The following is a 22,308-nucleotide window of genomic DNA, read 5'->3' as shown; positions in this document are numbered from 1 at the left end:
CCCCCCGCATGGATTAGCAGCTCTGGGCTCAGCCTGGCCCCGCCCCCCACGGATTGGCCGCTCGCCTCGGTCTGGCCCCACCCCCTGCATGGATTAGCCGCTCGCCCCGCACGCATCGCCCGCTCCAGCGTACAAAGGCTCCCAGTACACATGTGCAGGGAGCCGGCATACGCTGACGCCTCGCCCGCTCGCCCCCACCACACGTTGGCACACTCGGCCCCGCCCCCGGTGGACATAACCTTGCGATGCTGGGATCGTGACGGAGCCGGTGTATGCTGGTAACCATGATACACATCGCGTAACTATAGGAAGCACTTCCCCTTAGTTACCCGATGTGTATCATGGTTACCAGCGAACACCGGCTCCCGGTACACATGTGCAGGGAGCCGGCATACGCTGCGGTCAATAATGAAGTGTCATGCAGCGGTGAAAGAGTTAAAGACACTGCAAGACACTTCATTATAGGCAGCGGGCACCCCCAGAAGAGAGAAGACAGAAGAAAGAAGACCCCGCAGTCATACTCACCAGACGCCGACCGAGAGCAGGTGAGCGCATCAAGGTCCTGCAGCGGCGGAACACACACACACACATAAGAACAGACACACACATCAGATCACACTCACTCACACACACATCAGATCACATCCACACACTAACAACATCCAGTGATATCGCTTACGTCTCGGCGGCGATACTGTGCGTGCAGTGACCTTCCAGGACCTGCCAGAGGATCACATGGCCGGAAGCATGTGTTATCTCCGGATGTTGTGTGTGTGTGTGAGCGATATCGTCAGTGTGTGTGTGCGTGTATGCAATCGGATGTGTGCGTGTATGCGATTGGATGTGTGCGTGTATGCGATCGGATGTGTGCGTGTCGGCAGAAGGCAGAGGAGCACAACGTGCAGCATAGCTGCTGGGACCGCCCACTGGAGGGCACAGGGATAAGTGGGGTGTGAGTGTATGCGATCAGATGTGTGCGTGTATACTGTCTGATGTGTGACTGTGGAGCACGATGGGGAGTGCACAGCATGGGGGATGGAGCACGATGGGGGGTGCGCAGCATAGGGGATGGAGCACGATGGGGGGTGCGCAGCATGGGGGATGGAGCACGATGGGGGGTGCGCAGCATGGGGGATGGAGCACGATGGGGGGTGCGCAGCATGGGGGATGGAGCACGATGGGGGGTGCGCGGCATGGGGGATGGAGCACGATGGGGAGTGCGCGGCATGGGGGATGGAGCACGATGGGAGTGCGCGGCATGGGGGATGGAGCACGATGGGAGGTGCGCGGCATGGGGGATGGAGCACGATGGGAGTGCGCGGCATGGGGGATGGAGCACGATGGGAAGTGCGCGGCATGGGGGATGGAGCACGATGGGAGTGCGCGGCATGGGGGATGGAGCACGATGGGAGTGCGCGGCATGGGGGATGGAGCACGATGGGAGTGCGCGGCATGGGGGATGGAGCACGATGGGAGTGCGCGGCATGGGGGATGGAGCACGATGGGAGTGCGCGGCATGGGGGATGGCGCACGATGGGAGTGCGCGGCATGGGGGATGGAGCACGATGGGAGTGCGCGGCATGGGGGATGGAGCACGATGGGAGTGCGCGGCATGGGGGATGGAGCACGATGGGAGTGCGCGGCATGGGGGGTGGAGCACGATGGGGGTGCGCAGCATGGGGGATGGAGCACGATGGGGGTGCACACCTCCCTCCAAAACACACACACAGCGCCACACGCGCACCGCACAACACACCACACACACACTGGGAACCGCAAACACCGCCCTACACAGACACCCACACACAGACAACGCCGCACACACACACAACACCCAACACACAAACACCGCGGCATACACAAATATACGCACATACCGCGCAACACACACACTGCACAAAACATACCTCCCCCAAAACACACACACGCACCCCACACACACACCCACACAAACCGCGCAACACACACGCACCCCACACCCACACAAACCGCGCAACACACACAGCAGCACACACACAGAACGCTGCAGACACACAGCGCTCCACAAACAACGCAACACACATACAACACCGCTCTCACACCCCCACCCAGACAACACCCAGAACATTTACAGCGCCCTACACAAACACTGGCAACTACACACAACAACATACATTAACTACGCAATACGTAAATTCTAGAATACCCGATGCGTTAGAATCGGGTCACCTCCTAGTTATATATATATATATATATATATATATATATATATAAATAAAAAAAGGAACACAGTCCTCATTGAGCTCACAATCTAAATTCCCGATCAGCATGTCTTTGGAATGTGGGAGGAAACTGGAGAACCCGGAGAAAGCCCACAAAAACACAGGGAGAACACACAAACTCCTTGTAGTTCCCTCAAGAACAATAAGTTTTTATATTCCTCCATCCACATAGATGTATAAGATCTTTTTTTTTGTTTTGAAAGATGAATTATAGTTACAAATGTGAATCAAAAATTAACAGCAGCATGTAAATGGTTAGCAGCAGCTGGTCATTATACCCTGATGGTGGCTATTTCATTCAGCCGGGATCTGTCGCATATTGAACTAACTCTATAAAGTGTTTACAGAGGTGACGGCTCTGTCACCATGTTTCACAACACAGTAGTGAATTGTTCTCATCCTGTGCCCCAAGGTGCATTCAGCCCTGCATTTGACCCTCCTGACAAAGCAGGGAGAGGCCAAACATGCATCATGAAAAGTGTCAATCAGTGGCAGTTTCAGCCAGATTTCCCTCTTGTGCATATTAATATGTGGCAATATTCACCAATTCTTGCACTAGGAAGTGTTTTTAGCTATTCCACATACTCATCTGAGCTATTCGTCCCCCACTCGCTCTTCTCATACCTTGTTGCATGTTTTTAAGTCTTTTCTAACTAAAGTGATGTCATTAACGAGACACAGAGCACCTTCTGGTCTTTTGTTGATGCACACCGTAAAGAGACATGCGGCAAATCTACACCCTACGTGCCGTGTGTGCTCCCACCGGGATCTCTCCACCCTACGTGCCGTGTGTGCTCCCACCGGGATCTCTCCACCCTACGTGCCGTGTGTGCTCCCACCGGGATCTCTCCACCCTACGTGCCGTGTGTGCTCCCACCGGGATCTCTCCACCCTACGTGCCGTGTGTGCTCCCACCGGGATCTCTCCACCCTACGTGCCGTGTGTGCTCCCACCGGGATCTCTCCACCCTACGTGCCGTGTGTGCTCCCACCGGGATCTCTCCACCCTACGTGCCGTGTGTGCTCCCACCGGGATCTCTCCACCCTACGTGCCGTGTGTGCTCCCACCGGGATCTCTCCACCCTACGTGCCGTGTGTGCTCCCACCGGGATCTCTCCACCCTACGTGCCGTGTGTGCTCCCACCGGGATCTCTCCACCCTACGTGCCGTGTGTGCTCCCACCGGGATCTCTCCACCCTACGTGCCGTGTGTGCTCCCACCGGGATCTCTCCACCCTACGTGCCGTGTGTGCTCCCACCGGGATCTCTCCACCCTACGTGCCGTGTGTGCTCCCACCGGGATCTCTCCACCCTACGTGCCGTGTGTGCTCCCACCGGGACCTCTCCACCCTACGTGCCGTGTGTGCTCCCACCGGGATCTCTCCACCCTACGTGCCGTGTGTGCTCCCACCGGGATCTCTCCACCCTACGTGCCGTGTGTGCTCCCACCGGGATCTCTCCACCCTACGTGCCGTGTGTGCTCCCACCGGGATCTCTCCACCCTACGTGCCGTGTGTGCTCCCACCGGGATCTCTACACCCTACGTGCCGTGTGTGGTCCCACCAGGATCTCTCCATCCTACGTGCCGTTTGTGGTCCCACCAGGGTCTCTCCATCCTACGTGCCGTGTGTGGTCCCACCTGGAGCTCTACATCCTATGTGCCGTGTGTGGTCCCACCAGGAGCTCTACACCCTACGTGCCGTGTGTGGTCCCACCAGGATCTCTACATTGTACATGCCGTGTGTGGTCCCATCGGGATCTCTCCATCCTACGTGCCGTGTGTGGTCCCACCAGGATCTCTACATTGTACATGCCGTGTGTGGTCCCATCGGGATCTCTCCATCCTACGTGCCGTGTGTGGTCCCATCGGGATCTCTCCATCCTACGTGCTGTGTGTGGTCCCTACCATAGCAGCGATGTCTCCCGGATATATATTCACAGGAGGCAGAGATTTAGGGGCACGCCGGATTCTGCACCACTCCGCAGTGTGAACACGTCCTAACCCGATATACGGTATATAGCGGGGAAGCTCCGGGAAAAATGGCGAGTGCACTGATCAATGCTAGAATGGCTTCTTCGCCCACCCCCTTAATTAAAAAAGGGCAAAACTCCACCGTTACCTGCTATAACGTGGTATCGGTACATTCACATGCAATATTAATAACCCTGTACACACTGGGAACGGGAAGGAGATATGGAGCAGTTGCCCATAGCAACCAGAAAGCACAGAAGCTGTGCTCTAATTGGTTGCCATGGGTAACAGCGGCCGGTTTCCTGAACACTAGTCTGCATCCCTCTCCCATACATACAAGCTTACCCTGCAGCGTGGACTCACCTGGAGGAGCAGTGACCGCACACACCGGGCACCTGGGCTGCTGTGTACACAAGGAGGTCACTATAGCAGATCCGCTGTGTACAACGGGAGCAGACGCTGCAACTGGACGGCGGCGGGAGAGGACCAAACTAGTGCGAGCGCGAAGCCAGGCGTCTGCTCAACACAATGCCGTCCAGGAGCTGCGTGCTGTGCCGCTGGCTGCAGGTTACTTAGTGACAGTGACTTGTGCAGTCTGGGGATTTAGAGGAACAAATAATGGTGACTGAGTCACTAAGCAGTTATTCCTGTCACAGATGTGGCTCTGTTATTAATACTGATAACCCATCATTAGAGCACTATAGTCACTGCAGCTTTGATCTTATTCCTGGCTATGGACGGTGTGTCAGAGCCCAGTACTTAGCAGATAGGGTGGGAAAAGCTTCCTACACGGCGATTGTCTGGTTTATTTATTTTTTTATACTTGTAGTTTTTGTTGTAGATATTTGTAAACAAATAAACAGATTAGCAGCAGCGCCTCCATCCGCTGATCGGTGGCGTTATGTCCGCCTCGGTGCTGGCGTTCTTATAGACACGGTATAGGGGGCAGACGTAGACGTTATCATCCAGTGTTACCGCATTTATCTCTGATGTTGCGGCAACTGGAAAACCGCGATTCTGGCATTTCAATTTTTTATGGTGTTTATGTGACGCCCTGGGCAAGCCAGGGGTCACAGATAATAACATCACCACACCCTACACCCCGGTTAGGTACACCTAAGCTAGACCAGAAATCCTTGTTGCCTTCCGCCAGGGGCTGATGTCTACACCAGGAGGTGGGCCAGGCGGTTGGCTCCGCCCACCGAGGAGTTCACAGTCCTGGAGGCGGGAAAACCAGGCAGAACAGAGAGAGGAGTTTTGAAGTTGAGTGGTAGAGGAGCAAGTGAGAGGAGTGAAGCTAGGAAAGTAGTAACAGAGCAGCCTGAAGTTGGTCCTGGTGTGTGCCCCGGACAGAGACAGCAAGGTTAGCAGACGGCGGTGACCGTCTGCCGGAGTGGCCTATCGGAGGTGCCGTAAGGACCGTGGACGGGTGGTGGCCCGGCGGTACCGGTCCGGTACACAAGGAGAAGCCAGCACCATTGGCAGGGGCCTTTCGGATCCCGGCAAGGCTTGGAGTCGCCGTGAATTTGCCAAATCCGTCAGTGAAGGGGACCTCCGGGTCTCCAAACAACTAAGTCCCGATTGAAGGCAACAGTCCAACCGTATGAGAGAGACACCGCCACCGCCAAGGCACCAGTTTCTCAGGGCCAGCGCCTGCGGGCAAAGAGGGGCTCCTCCGGCCCATATCCAGGTCGGGGAGCGGGTTACCGGTGGGAACCCATCGCTACCAACATTACACAAGGTGCAGGGAAAGAGACAGTCACCGTTAACTACCGGTGAAAAGCAACAGCAGCCATCCGTGGGAACCGTCTTTCCAGCCGTGTGTTTTACCGAGAACCGTGTCAACGTCTCAGGCTGAGTGAGTACCACCGTGCCGTACGGCACAGCGCTGCCCCCCGCGACCCTGCACCTCACCAGGCCCCGCACCCGGCCTGCCATCCATCCCTACCCCATCACCGGGCCCCGGGACAACCAACCCCTACCCACGGAGGGGAGAAATAACAACAAAGCTGCTCCCTGTCACTGCTCCCGGGATCCCCATACAGAGCAGCGGTGGTGTCCACACAATCACCACAACCGTGGGTGGCGTCACGGACAATAAACCCCCAAAACCAATCCCCTTTTCACTCACGGGCGAGGAGCGCCACTCGAGTCCCCGGGATCCGGCCCATCGCTCGAGCCACCGAGCAGCAGAGGCCGCAGCAGCAGCGGCAGCCGGACCCGAGCAGTGGGAGAGCGCAGCGTCCCCTCCTCCGCCCGCGACATTTACGGGTCGGATTATTTAATATATTTTGATAGACTTTAACTGATGCACCAATATCAATTCCATGTATAAATATACTGTATATAAGTTTTTTTATTTTCATTTTTTTCTTTACCTTCACGCCACGTGCACACGTTGAGTATTTGGTGCGTTTTTTTACCTCAGGATTTGTAGCCAAATCCAAGACTGGGTAAAAAAAAATGCAGAAGTAGTGCACGTGGTCAGGGCTGCCACCAGGAATTTCAGGGTCCCATACTGGCAACATTTTTTGGCCCTTTTGAGACTCCACCCCAGCTCCACCTTCACCCCTCAAACCTTCCACAGTAATTTTCTGCAAAACGCGTCCTCACCAATCACACATTAACCACTGTTCGGCTCAGCTATGCACGACAGTCGTCATATCGACAGCCCGAAAAAAGCTGCGTCAACCGTTCTTATGAGAAAAAGTGATAAAAGAGAGAGCGGGTGGGGGAAAGAGACAGTGAATAGAGACTGCTGGCTGTATATAAATATATATATATATATACTAGAAGGTGGCCCGATTCTACGCATCGGGTATTCTAGAATTTACGTATTGTGTAGTTCATGTATGATTTTTGTTATATATATATATATATATATATGAGATGTTGTTGTGTGTAGTTACCAAGTGTTTGTGTAGGCGCTGTACATGTTCTGGGTGTTGTCTGGGTGTGGCGGGGGGTGAGAGCGGTGTTGTATGTGTGTTGCGTGTGTTGCGTTGTTTGTGGAGCGCTGTGTGTCTGTAGCGTTGTGTGTGTGTTGCGCGGTTTGTGTGTGTGTGGTGTGTTTTGGGGGGAGGTATGTTTTGTGCAATGTGTGTGTTGTGCGGTATGTGCGTATATTTGTGTGTGCCGCGGTGTTTGTGTGTTGGGTGTTGTGTGTGTGCAGCGTTGTCTGTGTGTGTGGGTGTCTGTGTAGGGCAGTTGTTTGTGGTTCCCAGTGTGTGTGTGTGTGTGTGTGTGTGTGTGTGTGTGGTGTGTTGTGCAGTGCGCGCGTGTGTGTGAGTGTGTGTGTGTGTGTGCATCAGCCTCTCTTCTCTCAGCCTACCTCTCCCAGCCTCCCTCCTCCCAGCCTCCCTCAGCATCAGCCTCACTCTCCCAGCCTCCCCAAGCATCAGCCTCCACCAGCATCAGCCTCTCTCCTTCCAGCCTCCCCCAGCATCAGCCTCCGCCAGCATCAGCCTCTCTCCTTCCAGCCTCCTCCAGCATCAGCCTCCCTCTCCCAGCCTTCCCCAGGATCAGCCTCTCTCCTCCCAGCCTCCGTCCTCCCAGCCTTCCCCAGCATCAGCTTTCCCCTCCCAGCCTCCCTCAGCATCAGCCTTCCCCAGCATCAGCCTCTCTCCTCCCAGCCTCAGCCTCTCTCCTTCCAGCCTCCCCCAGCATCAGCCTCTCTCCTTCCAGCTTCCCTCAGCATCAGCCTCCCCTTCCCAGCCTTCCCCAGGATCAGCCTCTCTCCTCCCAGCCTCCTTCCTCCCAGCCTCCCCCTCCCAGCCTCCCTCAGCATCAGCCTTCCGCTCCCAGTCTCCCCCAGCATCAGCCTCCCCATGCATCAGCCTCCACCAGCATCAGCCTCTCTCCTTCCAGCCTCCCCCAGCATCAGCCTCCCCTTCCCAGCCTTCCCCAGGATCAGCCTCTCTCCTCCCAGCCTCCTTCCTCCCAGCCTCCCCCTCCCAGCCTCCCTCAGCATCAGCCTTCCGCTCCCAGTCTCCCCCAGCATCAGCCTCCCCAAGCATCAGCCTCCACCAGCATCAGCCTCTCTCCTTCCAGCCTCCCCCAGCATCAGCCTCTCTCCTTCCAGCCTCCCTCAGCATCAGCCTCCCGTTCCCAGCCTTCCCCAGGATCAGCCTCTCTCCTCCCAGCCTCCTTCCTCCCAGCCTCCCTCAGCATTAGCCTTCCCCTCTCAGTCTCCCCCAGCATCAGCCTCCCCAAGCATCAGCCTCCACCAGCATTAGCCTCCACCAGCATTAGCCTCTCTCCTTCCAGCCTCCCCCAGCATCAGCCTCCCCAAGCATCAGCCTCCACCAGCATCAGCCTCCCTCGTCCCAGCCTCCTCCTCCCAGCCTCCCCCAGCATCAGCCTCTCTCCTCCCAGCCTTACCCATGATCAGCCTCTCTGCTCCCAGCCTCCTCCAGCACGCCGTGCTCCTCTGCCGACACTCACACACCCGATCGCATCCACTCACACACACCCGATCGCATCCACTCACACACACCCGATCGCATCCACTCACACACACCCGATCGCATCCACTCACACACACCCGATCGCATCCACTCACACACACCCAATCGCATCCACTCACACACACCCGATCGCATCCACTCACACACACCCGATCGCATCCACTCACACACACCCGATCGCATCCACTCACACACACCCGATCGCATCCACTCACACACACAGACACTGACGATATTGCACATACGCGCTTATACTCACAACATCCGGGGATATCACATGCTTCTGGCCATGTGATCCTCCCGCAGGTCCTGGAAGCTCACAGCACAGTATCGAGGCCGAGAACCAAGCGATATCCCAGGATGTTGTGAGTATGTGGATGCGATGTGATGTGTGTGTGTGAGTGAGTGTGATCTGATTTGTGTGTGTATGTGTGTGTGTGTGTGCTGTTATGTGTCTGTATTTTCCGCAGCTGCAGGACCTTGATGTGTGGATGCGATGTGATGTATGTGTGAGGTGTGTGTGAGAGTGAGTGTGAGCCGGTGTACACTGGTAACTATGATACACATCGGGTAACTAAGGGACCTTAGTTACCCGATGTGTATAATGGTTACCAGCTTTCACGGCCTCCGTCAAGATGCCAGCATCGCAAGGTTATGTCTGGCGCTGCCGGGATCCTGACGGAGCCGGTGTAGAAGCAAGCGATATCCCAGCATGTTGTGAGTGTGTGGATGTGATGTGTGAGGTGTGTGTGAGAGTGAGTGTGATCTGATGTGTGTGTGTGTACTCACCTGGGAATCGGAGCTCCGTGTCAGTTGGGCCAGAGCGAGCGTGCATTGCGTGAGGGGGGCGGGGCCTGCAGAGAGTCGTGGCGAGAGGCCAATCCGTGTGGGGGGGCGGGGCCATGGCGAGCCCAGCGGCCAATCAGCTTTGTGTCACCTTAAGGACACAATTTCGGAGCATGACAGACAGACAGACAGACAGACAGACAGACAGACAGAATAAGGCAATTATATATATAGATATATATACATATATATATATATATATATATATATATATATATGTTACGCCCGGGTGGTGGATCCTCTGGGCCGTGCCCCTGTCACCTCCGGCAAAGCAGCTAGAGCTACCCCTAGACTGGTAGACTGGGATAGTCCTGCAAGCCTACCGGAGAGACCAGGGACGCGGTTGCCGGAGCAGAAGGCGGGGCAGGGGCAGAGTCCTTCTAGAAGCAGGAATGTGGAAGTCCTTGAGGAGACAGAGTTTCTGGTGCCAGGTAAGATGCCGGTGCCAAGGTACTGGTGTCAGGTAGGATGATGGTGTCCGGGTACTGGTGCCAGGTTAGATCACGGTGCCCAGGTACTGGTGCTAGGTTGAGTCGGCAGACGTGAGCAGAGTCCAACCAGAAGGAGGCAGGGGTCACCGGGTGAAACCGAGGGTAGGAAGCGGGTTCAGGCTGGAAAAGATGGTGGAGTCTCAGCTGACAGTCCCCGTAGGACCACTCGGACAGGTTGTGGCCCAGGCCAGGATAGCTTGGCAGGACAGTCCCCGCAGGACCTCTCGGACAGGTTGTAGACAGGACCAGGTTAACTTGGTAGAACTGGTTCTGTGGAAGACACAGTGTAAATGCAAGACACAGCAAGCGGGACCTGGACTCCTAGCTATAGAACTCATAGAATAGGCAACGCCCTCCAGGCAGGAAGCTCCTAATATACCTGACCCTGACTGATGCAATATCCTGTTAGGGAGTACAGGGCCTTTAAGAGGAGGTCAGTTACCGCGCGCGCGCCCTAATGCACATGCGCGACGCCCAGGTGCCGGAGGCCAGAGCAGGGAGTGGTGCCGAGGAGGACGTGTGGCTGGAGGCAGGGGACCCGGGGACCGGAGCGTTGAGTGAGGAACGACGTCGGGACTCGGGGAGCGTGACATATAACATAGAGGCTGCTGGCTGTATATATATGACAGATGCTATTGGGCTGGCTCTGTGTATGGAATATAGAGGGTTCTGGGCTGGCTCTGTGTATGGAATATAGAGGCTGCTGGGCTGACTCTGTATATAGAATATAGAGGTTGCTGGGCTGGCTGTATATATAGAATGTAGAGGCTGCTGGGCTGGCTCTGTGTATAGAATATAGAGGCTGCTGGGCTGACTGTATATATGGAATGTAGAGGCTGCTGGGCTGGATCTGTGTATAGAATATAGAGGCTGCTGGGCTTACTCTGTATATAGAATATAGAGGCTGCTGGGCTGGCTGTATATATAGAATGTAGAAGCTGCTGGGCTGGCTCTGTGTATAGAATATAGAGGCTGCTGGGCTGACTCTGTATATAGAATATAGAGGCTGCTGGGCTGGCTGTATATATAGAATCTAGAGGCTGCTGGGCTGACTCTGTATATAGAATATAGAGGCTGCTGGGCTGGCTGTATATATAGAATCTAGAGGCTGCTGGGCTGACTCTGTATATAGAATATAGAGGCTGCTGGGCTGGCTGTATATATAGAATCTAGAGGCTGCTGGGCTGACTCTGTATATAGAATATAGAGGCTGCTGGGCTGGCTGTATATATAGAATCTAGAGGCTGCTGGGCTGACTCTGTATATAGAATATAGAGGCTGCTGGGCTGGCTGTATATATAGAATCTAGAGGCTGCTGGGCTGGCTGTATATAGAATATAGAGGCTGCTGGGCTGACTCTGTATATAGAATATAGAGGCTGCTGGGCTGGCTGTATATATAGAATCTAGAGGCTGCTGGGCTGGCTGTATATAGAATATAGAGGCTGCTGGGCTGACTCTGTTAAATAGAATATAGAGGCTGCTGGGCTGGCTGTATATATAGAATGTAGAGGCTGCTGGGCTGGCTCTGTGTATAGAATATAGAGGCTGCTGGGCTTACTCTGTATATAGAATATAGAGGCTGCTGGGCTTACTCTGTATATAGAATATAGAGGCTGCTGGGCTGACTGTATATAAAGAATGTAGAAGCTGCTGGGCTGGCTCTGTGTATAGAATATAGAGGCTGCTGGGCTGACTCTGTATATAGAATATAGAGGCTGCTGGGCTGACTCTGTATATATAGAATATAGAGGCTGCTGGGCTGACTGTATATATAGAATCTAGAGGCTGCTGGGCTGGCTCTGTGTATAGAATATAGAGGCTGCTGGGCTGACTGTATATATGGAATGTAGAGGCTGCTGGGCTGGATCTGTGTATAGAATATAGAGGCTGCTGGGCTTACTCTGTATATAGAATATAGAGGCTGCTGGGCTGGCTGTATATATAGAATGTAGAAGCTGCTGGGCTGGCTCTGTGTATAGAATATAGAGGCTGCTGGGCTGACTCTGTATATAGAATATAGAGGCTGCTGGGCTGGCTGTATATATAGAATCTAGAGGCTGCTGGGCTGACTCTGTATATAGAATATAGAGGCTGCTGGGCTGGCTGTATATATAGAATCTAGAGGCTGCTGGGCTGACTCTGTATATAGAATATAGAGGCTGCTGGGCTGGCTGTATATATAGAATCTAGAGGCTGCTGGGCTGACTCTGTATATAGAATATAGAGGCTGCTGGGCTGGCTGTATATATAGAATCTAGAGGCTGCTGGGCTGACTCTGTATATAGAATATAGAGGCTGCTGGGCTGGCTGTATATATAGAATCTAGAGGCTGCTGGGCTGGCTGTATATAGAATATAGAGGCTGCTGGGCTGACTCTGTATATAGAATATAGAGGCTGCTGGGCTGGCTGTATATATAGAATCTAGAGGCTGCTGGGCTGGCTGTATATAGAATATAGAGGCTGCTGGGCTGACTCTGTTAAATAGAATATAGAGGCTGCTGGGCTGGCTGTATATATAGAATGTAGAGGCTGCTGGGCTGGCTCTGTGTATAGAATATAGAGGCTGCTGGGCTTACTCTGTATATAGAATATAGAGGCTGCTGGGCTTACTCTGTATATAGAATATAGAGGCTGCTGGGCTGACTGTATATAAAGAATGTAGAAGCTGCTGGGCTGGCTCTGTGTATAGAATATAGAGGCTGCTGGGCTGACTCTGTGTATAGAATATAGAGGCTGCTGGGCTGACTCTGTATATATAGAATATAGAGGCTGCTGGGCTGACTGTATATATAGAATCTAGAGGCTGCTGGGCTGACTCTGTATATAGAATATAGAGGCTGCTGGGCTGGCTGTATATATAGAATACAGAGGCTGCTGGGCTGGTTCTGTATATAGAATATAGAGGCTGCTGGGCTGGCTTTGTATCTAATATATAAAGCTGAATGTGTGTGTGTATGTGTGTATGTATGTCCGGGATTGGCATCTGTACCGTCGCAGCTACAGCCACAAAATTTTGCACACTCACACTTCTGGACCCCAAGAGCGTCATAGGCTATGTTTTGAGGGGAAATTTTAACCCCGCTCTTTACAGTTATACACCAAAAAACCTGCCTCCATTAAAGCGAATGGAGCTGGGAGCCACAGTGCAGCCAGAACTTCAGAAGAATGCGCAGCCACGCCCTTATATGGAATGTTGGCGTGTCACAATGCAGCCAGGGAAAGAGACAGACACAGACAGGGAAAGAGGCAGACACAGACAGGGTAAGAAACAGACATACACAGGGTAAGAGACAGACACAAAGACACAGACTGACAGGGAGACAGACAGACAGGGAAAGAGAGGGAAAGAGACAGACAGGGAAAGAGACAGACAGGGAAAGAGAGAGAGAGACAGAGAGATATATACAGAGGGGTAGACAGACAGAGAATGGGAGAGAAAGAGAGAGACAGTTACTATCCCGGGCAGCGCTGGGTGCTATGTTGTGAGGCGAAATGTGTGTGTGTGTGTGTGTGTCCGGGATTGGCATCTGCACCGTCGCAGCTGCAGCCACAAAATTTTGCACACTCACACTTCTGGACCCCGAGAGCGTCATAGGCTATGTTTTGAGGGGAAATTTTAACCCCATTCTTTACAGTTATTCGCCAAAAAACCTGCCTTCATTAAAGCGAATGGAGCTGGGAGCCACAGTGCAGCCAGAACTTCAGAAGAATGCGCAGCCATGCCCTTATATGGAATGTTGGCGTGTCACAATGCAGCCAGGGAAAGAGACAGACATAGACAGGGAAAGATGTGGAAAGTAAAAAACGGTCTTTTGAGCGCTAGTAATAGATCTATTAGTCTTTAGTTTTCTTGGAATTATTAAAGCTTTATTCGTGACAGAATATCTATATATATAATTGCCTTATTCTGTCTGTCTGTCTGTCTGTCTGTCATGCTTCAAAATTGTGTCCTTCCGGTGACATTGTGTCCTTACGGTGACACAAAGCTGATTGGCCGCTGGGCTCGCCATGGCCCCGCCCCCCCACACGGATTGGCCGCTCGCCCAGGCTGCGCCCCCACACGGATTGGCCAGCCGCTTGCCCAGGCTCCGCCCCCCCCCACAGATTGGCCTCTCGCCCCGGCACCCTGCAGGCATTGGCAACTCGGCCACGCCACGCCCCGCCCCCCTCACGCAATGGACGCTAGCTCTTCCCCCCTCCCCCCTCCCGCGCATTCCCCGAACTGACACGGTCACGGCTCCCAGGTGAGTACTGTACAACCCACAACCCCCCCCCCCCCAACGGGAGCCCACATCAGCGTACACCGCCAACCCAGCCGACACTTACCCTCGCATTGCTGGCCTTGCCGCTGTATGCTGGTGTGGGCTCCCGTGCGAGTGGGGGACGTGATGCGCTGGTAACCATGGTAGCATAGTTACCAGCACATCAAGGTCCTGCAGCGGCGGAAGATCCACACGCACACACATAACAGCACACACACACACATACACACACATCAGATCACACTCACTCTCACACACACCTCACACACACATCACACACACATCACATCGCATCCACACACTCACAGCATCCGGCGATATCGCTTGCTTCTCGGCCTCGATACTGTGCTGCTGTGACCTTCCAGGACCTGACGGAGGATCACATGGCCAGAAGCATGTGGTATCTCCGGATGTTGTGAGTATCAGCGCGTATGTGCGATTTCGTCAGTGTCTGTGTGTGTGAGTGTACGTGATCGGGTGTGTGTGAGTGTATGCGATCGGGTGTGTGTGAGTGTATGCGATCGGGTGTGGGTGAGTGTATGCGATCGGGTGTGTGTGAGTGTATGCGATCGGGTGTGGGTGTGAGTGTATGCGATCGGGTGTGGGTGTGAGTGTATGCGATCGGTTGTGTGTGTGAGTGTATGCGATCGGTTGTGTGTGTGAGTGTATGCGATCGGTTGTGTGTGTGAGTGTATGCGATCGGGTGTGTGTGAGTGTCGGCAGAGGAGCACGGCGTGCTGGAGGAGGCTGGGAGCAGAGAGGCTGATCTTGGGGAAGGCTGGGAGGGGGAGGCTGATGCTGGGGGAGACTGGGAGGGGAAGGCTGATGCTAAAGGAGGCTGGGAGGAGAGAGGCTGATCCTGGGGAAGGCTGGGAAGGGGAGGCTGATGCTGAGGGAGGCTGGAAGGAGAGAGGCTGATGCTGGGGGAGGCTGGAAGGAGAGAGGCTGAGGCTGGGAGGAGAGAGGCTGATGCTGGGGAAGGCTGATGCTGAGGGAGGCTGGGAGGGTAAGCTGATGCTGGGGAAGGCTGGGAGGACGAAGGCTGGGAGGAGAGAGGCTGATCCTGGGGAAGGCTGGGAGAGGGAGGCTGATGCTGGGGGAGGCTGGAAGGAGAGAGGGTGATGCTGGGGGAGGCTGGAAGGAGAGAGGCTGATGCTGGGGGAGGCTGATGCTGGGGGAGGCTGGGAGGACGGAGGCTGGGAGGAGAGAGGCTGATCCTGGGGAAGGCTGGGAGAGGGAGGCTGATGCTGGAAGGAGAGAGGCTGATGCTGGGGGAGGCTGGAAGGAGAGAGGCTGATGCTGGGGGAGGCTGGGAAGAGAGAGAGGCTGGGAGGAGAGAGGCTGATGCTGGGGAAGGCTGGGAGGAGAGAGGCTGATGCTGGGGACAGAGAGGAGAGGCTGATGCTGGGAGGAGAGAGGCTGATGCTGGGATGAGAGAGGCTGATCCTGGGGAAGGCTGCGAGGGGGAGGCTGAGAGAAGAGAGGCTGATGCTGAGGGAGGCTGAGGCTGGGGTAGGCTGGGAGGAGAGAGGCTGATGCTAGGGACAGAAAAGGCTGATGCTGGGAGGAGAGAGGCTGATGCTGTGAGGAGAGAGGCTGATGCTGTGAGGAGAGAGGCTGATGCTGGGAGGAGAGAGGCTGATGCTGATGCTGTGTGAAGAGAGGCTGATGCTGTGTGCAGAGAGGCTGATGCTGCGGGCAGAGAGGCTGATGCTGCGGGCAGAGAGGCTGATGCTGGTGCAGCATGGGGGATGGAGCACGATGGGGGGTGCGCAGCATGGGGGATGGAGCACGATGGGGAGTGCGCAGCATGGGGGATGGAGCACGTTTGGGAGTGCGCAGCATGGCGGATGGACCACGTTTGGGAGTGCGAAGCATGGAGGATGGAGCACGTTTGGGAGTGCGCAGCATGGCGGATGGACCACATTTGGGAGTGCGCAGCATGGCGGATGGAGCACGTTTGGGAGTGCGCAGCATGGCGGATGGAGCACGTTTGGGAGTGCGCAGCATGGCGGATGGAGCACGTTTGGGAGTGCGCAGCATGGCGGATGGAGCACGTTTGGGAGTGCGCAGCATGGCGGATGGACCACGTTTGGGAGTGCGCAGCATGGTTGATGGACCACGTTTGGGAGTGCGCAGCATGGCGGATGGAGCACATTTGGGAGTGCGCAGCATGGCGGATGGAGCACGTTTGGGAGTGCGCAGCATGACGGATGGAGCACGTTTGGGAGTGCGCAGCATGGCGGATGGAGCACGTTTGGGAGTGCGCAGCATGCCGGATGGTGCACGATGGGGAGTGCGCAGTATGGCGGATGGAGCACGTTTGGGAGTGCGCAGCATGGCGGATGGAGCACGTTTGGGAGTGCGCAGCATGGCGGGTGGAGCACGTTTGGGAGTGCGCAGCATGGCGGATGGAGCATGATGGGGGGTGCGCAGCATGGCGGATGGAGCACGTTTGGGAGTGCGCAGCATGGCGGATGGAGCACGTTTGGGAGTGTGCAGCATGGCGGATAGAGCACGATGGGGAGTGCGCAGCATGGCGGATGGAGCACGTTTGGGAGTGCGCAGCATGGGGGATGCAGCACGATGGGGAGTGCGCAGTATGGCGGATGGAGCACATTTGGGAGTGCGCAGCATGGCGGATGGACCACGTTTGGGAGTGCGCAGCATGGCGGATGGAGCACGTTTGGGAATGCGCAGCATGGGGGATGCAGCACGATGGGGAGTGCGCTGCATGGGGGATGGAGCACGATGGGGGGTGCGCAGCATGGGGGATGGAGCACGTTTGGGAGTGCGCAGCATGGCGGATAGAGAACGATGGGGAGTGCGCAGCATGGCGGATGGAGCACGTTTGGGAGTGCGCAGCATGGGGGATGCAGCACGATGGGGAGTGCGCAGTATAGCGGATGGAGCACGTTTGGGAGTGCGCAGCATGGCGGACGGACCACGTTTGGGAGTGCGCAGCATGGCGGATGGAGCACGTTTGGGAGTGCGCAGCATGGGGGATGCAGCACGATGGGGAGTGCGCTGCATGGGGGATGGAGCACGATAGGGGGTGCGCAGCATGTGGGATGGAGCACGATGGGAGGTGCACACCTCCCCCCAACACACACGCGCACTGCACAACACACACACACTGGGAACCACAAACAACGCCCTACACAGACACCCACACACACAGACAACGCTGCACACACACAACACCCAACACACAAACACCGCAGCACACACAAATATACGCACATACCGCACAACACACACATTGCTCAAAACATACCTCCCCCCAAAACACACCACACACACACAAACCGCACAACACACACACACACACACACAACGCTACAGACACACAGCGCTCCACAAACAACGCAACACACGCAACACACATACAACATCGCTCTCACCCGCCGCCACACCCAGAACATGTACAGCGCCCTACACAAACACTTGGTAACTACACACAACAACATCTATATATATATATATATATAACAAAAATCATACATGAACTACACAATACGTAAATTCTAGAATACCCGATGCGTAGAATCGGGGCACCTTCTAGTAATAAGATAAAGCTCTTGTTTTCACAATGCGTTTCAGCAAGATCCACTTGCCATCCTCAGGTCAGGATGGCAAGTGGATCTTGCTTAAACGCGTTGTGAAAACAAGAGCTTTATTTTATTATATTCTGTCACGAATAAAGCTTTATTAATTCCAAGAAAACTAAAGACTAATAGATCTATTACTAGCGCTTAAAAGACCGGTTTTCACTTTCCACATATGCTCACTCCCTTAAGGGATTCCGGTATAGAGCTGCTGAAAGCAATAGATTCCATTCATTCACTCTGAATACTCCAGCGGGAGGACGCAGGGCCGCAAGAAGTTCCAGGATTTTAGGAGTCTGTGCACCAGGAACCACCAGCGGTCATCCCTCCAGGTCCACCCAGCCTAGCATCGGATAACGCCAGCCGAGACAGCCCCTCATCCCCCAGAGGATTTACACACCCATCACCGAGGTTGTGCGAGGGCGCACAACCTAACAAGGTGAGTAGTTTTGTTAAACAAACATAAACATTCTATCCCACGGGTGCTTCTCATATGCGCTATCATATATTTTACAGTGATAGACAGGGAAAGAGGCAGACACAGACAGGGTAAGAAACAGTCATAGACAAGGTAAGAGACAGACACAAAGAGACAGACACAGACAAAGAGACAGACTGACAGGGAAAGAGACAGACAGGGAAATAGAGGGAAAGAGAGAGACAGGTTAAGAGACAGACACAGACAAAGAGACAGAGACAGACACAGGGAAACAGACAGACAGGGAAAGAAAGGGAAAGAGACATACAGGGTAAGAGACAGACAAAAAGACAGACACGGGGAAAGAGAAAGAGGGAAAGAGACAGACAGGGAAAGAGAGGGAAAGAGACAGACAAAGAGAGAGACAGAGATATATACAAACGGGGAGACAGACATAATTACATTTATTTCTGTTTTGTGGTTTTTGTGTGCAGAATACATTTTTGTTAATACATTCTATTTTGTTAACAGCAGTTATTAACCCGGGCGAAGCCGGGTAGTACAGCTATCTAATATATAAAGCTGAATGTGTGTGTGTGTATGTGTGTATGTCCGGGATTGGCATCCGCACCGTCACAGCTACAGCCACAAAATTTTGCACACTCACACTTCTGGACCCCGAGAGCATCATAGGCTATGTTTCACCCCCCGCCACACCCAGACAACACCCAGAACATGTACAGCGCCCTACACAAACAGTTGGTAACTACACACAACAACATCTATATATATAACAAAAATCATACATTAACTACACAATACGTAAATTCTAGAATACCCGATGCGTAGAATCGGGCCATCTTCTAGTCATTATATATATATATATCTAATATATAAAGCTGAATGTGTGTGTGTGTGTGTGTGTGTGTGTGTGTGTGTCCGGGATTGGCATCCGCACCGTCGCAGCTACAGCCACAAAATTTTGCACACTCACACTTCTGGACCCCGAGAGCGTCATAGGCTATGTTTTGAGGGGAAATTTTGACCCCACTCTTTACAGTTATTCACCAAAAAACCTGCCTCCATTAAAGCGAATGGAGCTGGGAGCCACAGTGCAGCCAGAACTTCAGAAGAATGCGCAGCCACGCCCTTATATGGAATGTTGGCGTGTCACAATGCAGCCAGGGAAAGAGACAGACACAGACAGGGAAAGAGGCAGACGCAGACAGGGTAAGAAACAGACATAGACAAGGTAAGAGACAGATACAAAGAGACAGACACAGACAAAGAGACAGACTGACAGGGAAAGAGACAGAGAGGGAAAGAGACAGACAGACAAAGAGATAGAGAGAGAGAGACAGAGAGATATATACAGAGGGGGAGACAGACAAAGAATGGGAGAGAAACAGAGAGACAGTTACTATCCCGGGCAGCGCTGGGTGCTATGTTGTGAGGCGAAATGTGTGTGTGTGTGTGTCTGTGTGTGTCTGTGTGTGTGTGTCCGGAATTGGCATCTGCACCATCGCAGCTGCAGCCACAAAATTTTGCACACTCACACTTCTGGACCCCGAGAGCATCATAGGCTATGTTTTGAGGGGAAATTTTGACCCCACTCTTTACAGTTATTCACCAAAAAACCTGCCTCCATTAAAGCGAATGGAGCTGGGAGCCACAGTGCAGCCAGAACTTCAGAAGAATGCGCAGCCATGCCCTGATATGGAATGTTGGCGTCTCACAATGCAGCCAAGGAAAGAGACAGACTGGGAAAGAGGCAGACACACACAGGGTAAGAAACAGACATAGACAGGGTAAGAGACAGATACAAAGAGACGGACTGACAGGGAAAGAGACAGACAGTGAAAAAGAGGGAAAGAGACAGACAGGGTAAGAGACAGACAAAGACAGGTAAAGAGACAGAAAAAGAGACAGACACAGGGAAAGTGACAGAGGGAAAGAGACATACATGGAAAGAGAGGGAAAGAGACAGACAGGGAAAGAGTCAGACAGGGAAAGTGACAGAGAGACAGAGACAGACAGGGAAAGAGATTGAGACAGACGGAGAAAGAGACAGAGACAGTCAAGACAGACAGGGAAAGAGACAGACAGGGAAAGAGATAGAGAGAGATATACAGAGGGGGAGACAAACAGAGAATGGGAGAGAAACAGAGAGACAGTTACTATCCCGGGCAGCAGTGATTAACCCGGGCGAAGCCGGGTAGTACAGCTAGTATAGAATATAGAGGCTGCTGGGCTGTCTGTATATATAGAATACTAAAAGGTGGCCCGATTCTAACGCATCGGGTATTCTAGAATTTACATATTGTGTAGTTAATGTATGATTTCTGTTATATATATATATATATATATATATATATATATATATATATATATATATATATATATATATATATATATATATATATATATATATATAGATGTTGTTGTGTATAGTTGCCAAGTGTTTGTGTAGGGCGCTGTAAATGTTCTGGGTGTTGTCTGGGGGGGGTGAGAGCGGTGTTGTGTGTGTGTCGCGTTGTGTGTTGCGTTGTTTGTGGAGCGCTGTGTGTCTGCAGCGTTGTGTCTGTGTGGTGCTATGTGTGTTGCGCAGTTTATGTGCATGTGGGTGTGGGGTGCATGTGTGTGTTTTGGGGGGGAGGTATGTTTTGTGCAATGTGTGTGTGTTGCGCGGTATGTGCATATATTTGTGTGTGCCGCGGTGTTTGTGTTGTGTGTGTGCGGCGTTGTCTGTGTGAGTGGGTGTCTGTGTAGGGGGGTGTTTGTGGTTCCCAGTGTGTGTGTGGTGTGTTGTGCGGTGCGTATGTGGCGGTATGTGTGTTTTTTGGGGGGAGGTGTGCACCCCCCATTGTGCTCCATCCCCCATGCTGCACACCCCCATCGTGCTCCATCCCCCATGCTGCGCACCCCCCATCGTGTTTCTTCCCCCCATTCTGGGCACCCCCCATCGTGCTCCATCCCCCCATACTGCACCCCCATCATGCTCCATCCCCCATGCTGCGCACCCCCCATCATGTTTCATCCCCCCATTCTGGGCACCCCCCCATCGTGCTCCATCCCCCATGCTGCACCCCCCATCGTGCTCCATCCCCCATGTTGCACCCCCCATCATGCTCCATCCCCCATGCTGCGAAGCCCCATTGTGGTCCATACCCCATGCTGCGCACCCCCCATCGTGGTCCACCCCTCATGATGCACCCCCCATCGTGCTCCATCCCCCATGCTGCACCCCCTATCGTGCTCCATCCCCCATGCTGCGCACCCCCCATCGTGTTTCATCCCCCCATTCTGAGCACCCCCCATCGTGCTCCATCCCCCATGCTGCACCCCCCATCGTGCTCCATCCCCCATCATGCTCCATCCCCCATGCTGCGAACCCCCATTGTGCTCCATCCCCCATGCTGCGCACCCCCCATCGTGTTTCATCCCCTCATTCTGGGCACCCTCCATCGTGGTCTACCCCCCATGCTGCACCCCCCATCGTGCTCCATCCCCCATGCTCCCCCTCCCATCGTGCTTCATCCCCCATGCTGCGAACCCCCATCGTGCTCCATCCCCCATGCTGCGCACCCCCCATCGTGTTTCATCCCCCCATTCTGGGCACCCTCCATCGTGGTCCACCCCCCATGCTGCACCCCCCATCATGCTCCATCCCCCATGCTGGGGAAAGAGGAGTATAATGGGAGGAGTTGTCCTGGGGGGGAGGTGTACAGGTACCCAACGTGTGTGGGGGGTGTGGCTTAGCGGGCATAGTGTGAGGGGGCGTATCCGAGCGGGGCATAGTGTGAGGGGGCGTATCCGAGCGGGGCATAGTGTGAGGGGGCGTGGCCTAGCGGGCATAGTGTGAGGGGGCATGGCCTAGCGGGCACCGTGTGCGGGGGCGTGGCCTAGCGGCATCGCGTGCGGAAGGCGTGGCCTAGCGGCATCGCGTACGGAAGGCGTGGCCTAGCGGGCATCGCGTACGGAAG

The 22,308-nt window shown here is 54.1% G+C and overlaps 1 protein-coding gene and 1 long non-coding RNA gene across 2 annotated transcripts in view; one reads left to right on the top strand and one right to left on the bottom strand.

Moving 5' to 3' along the window:
* The window catches only part of ZDHHC1 (zDHHC palmitoyltransferase 1), a 127,263-nt gene extending 122,465 nt beyond the window's left edge, over nt 1–4,798 (bottom strand). Inside the window, exon 1 of the mRNA XM_075325717.1 lies at nt 4,595–4,798. The gene's annotated coding sequence lies outside the window, so the exon portion shown is untranslated. The remainder of the gene's footprint in view (nt 1–4,594) is intronic.
* Nucleotides 4,799–18,105: 13,307 nt separating this feature from the next.
* Nucleotides 18,106–22,308, top strand: part of LOC142254596 (uncharacterized) — a 32,509-nt gene continuing 28,306 nt past the window's right edge. The window contains exon 1 of the long non-coding RNA XR_012727271.1: nt 18,106–18,346. This is a non-coding gene — a long non-coding RNA (uncharacterized LOC142254596). The remainder of the gene's footprint in view (nt 18,347–22,308) is intronic.

This window comes from Anomaloglossus baeobatrachus, chromosome 10 (genome assembly GCF_048569485.1).
Source record: "Anomaloglossus baeobatrachus isolate aAnoBae1 chromosome 10, aAnoBae1.hap1, whole genome shotgun sequence".
Classification (NCBI taxonomy): domain Eukaryota; kingdom Metazoa; phylum Chordata; class Amphibia; order Anura; family Aromobatidae; genus Anomaloglossus; species Anomaloglossus baeobatrachus.
Note: the sequence above shows the minus strand (reverse complement) of the source record. Positions and strands in the feature narration are given on the sequence as shown.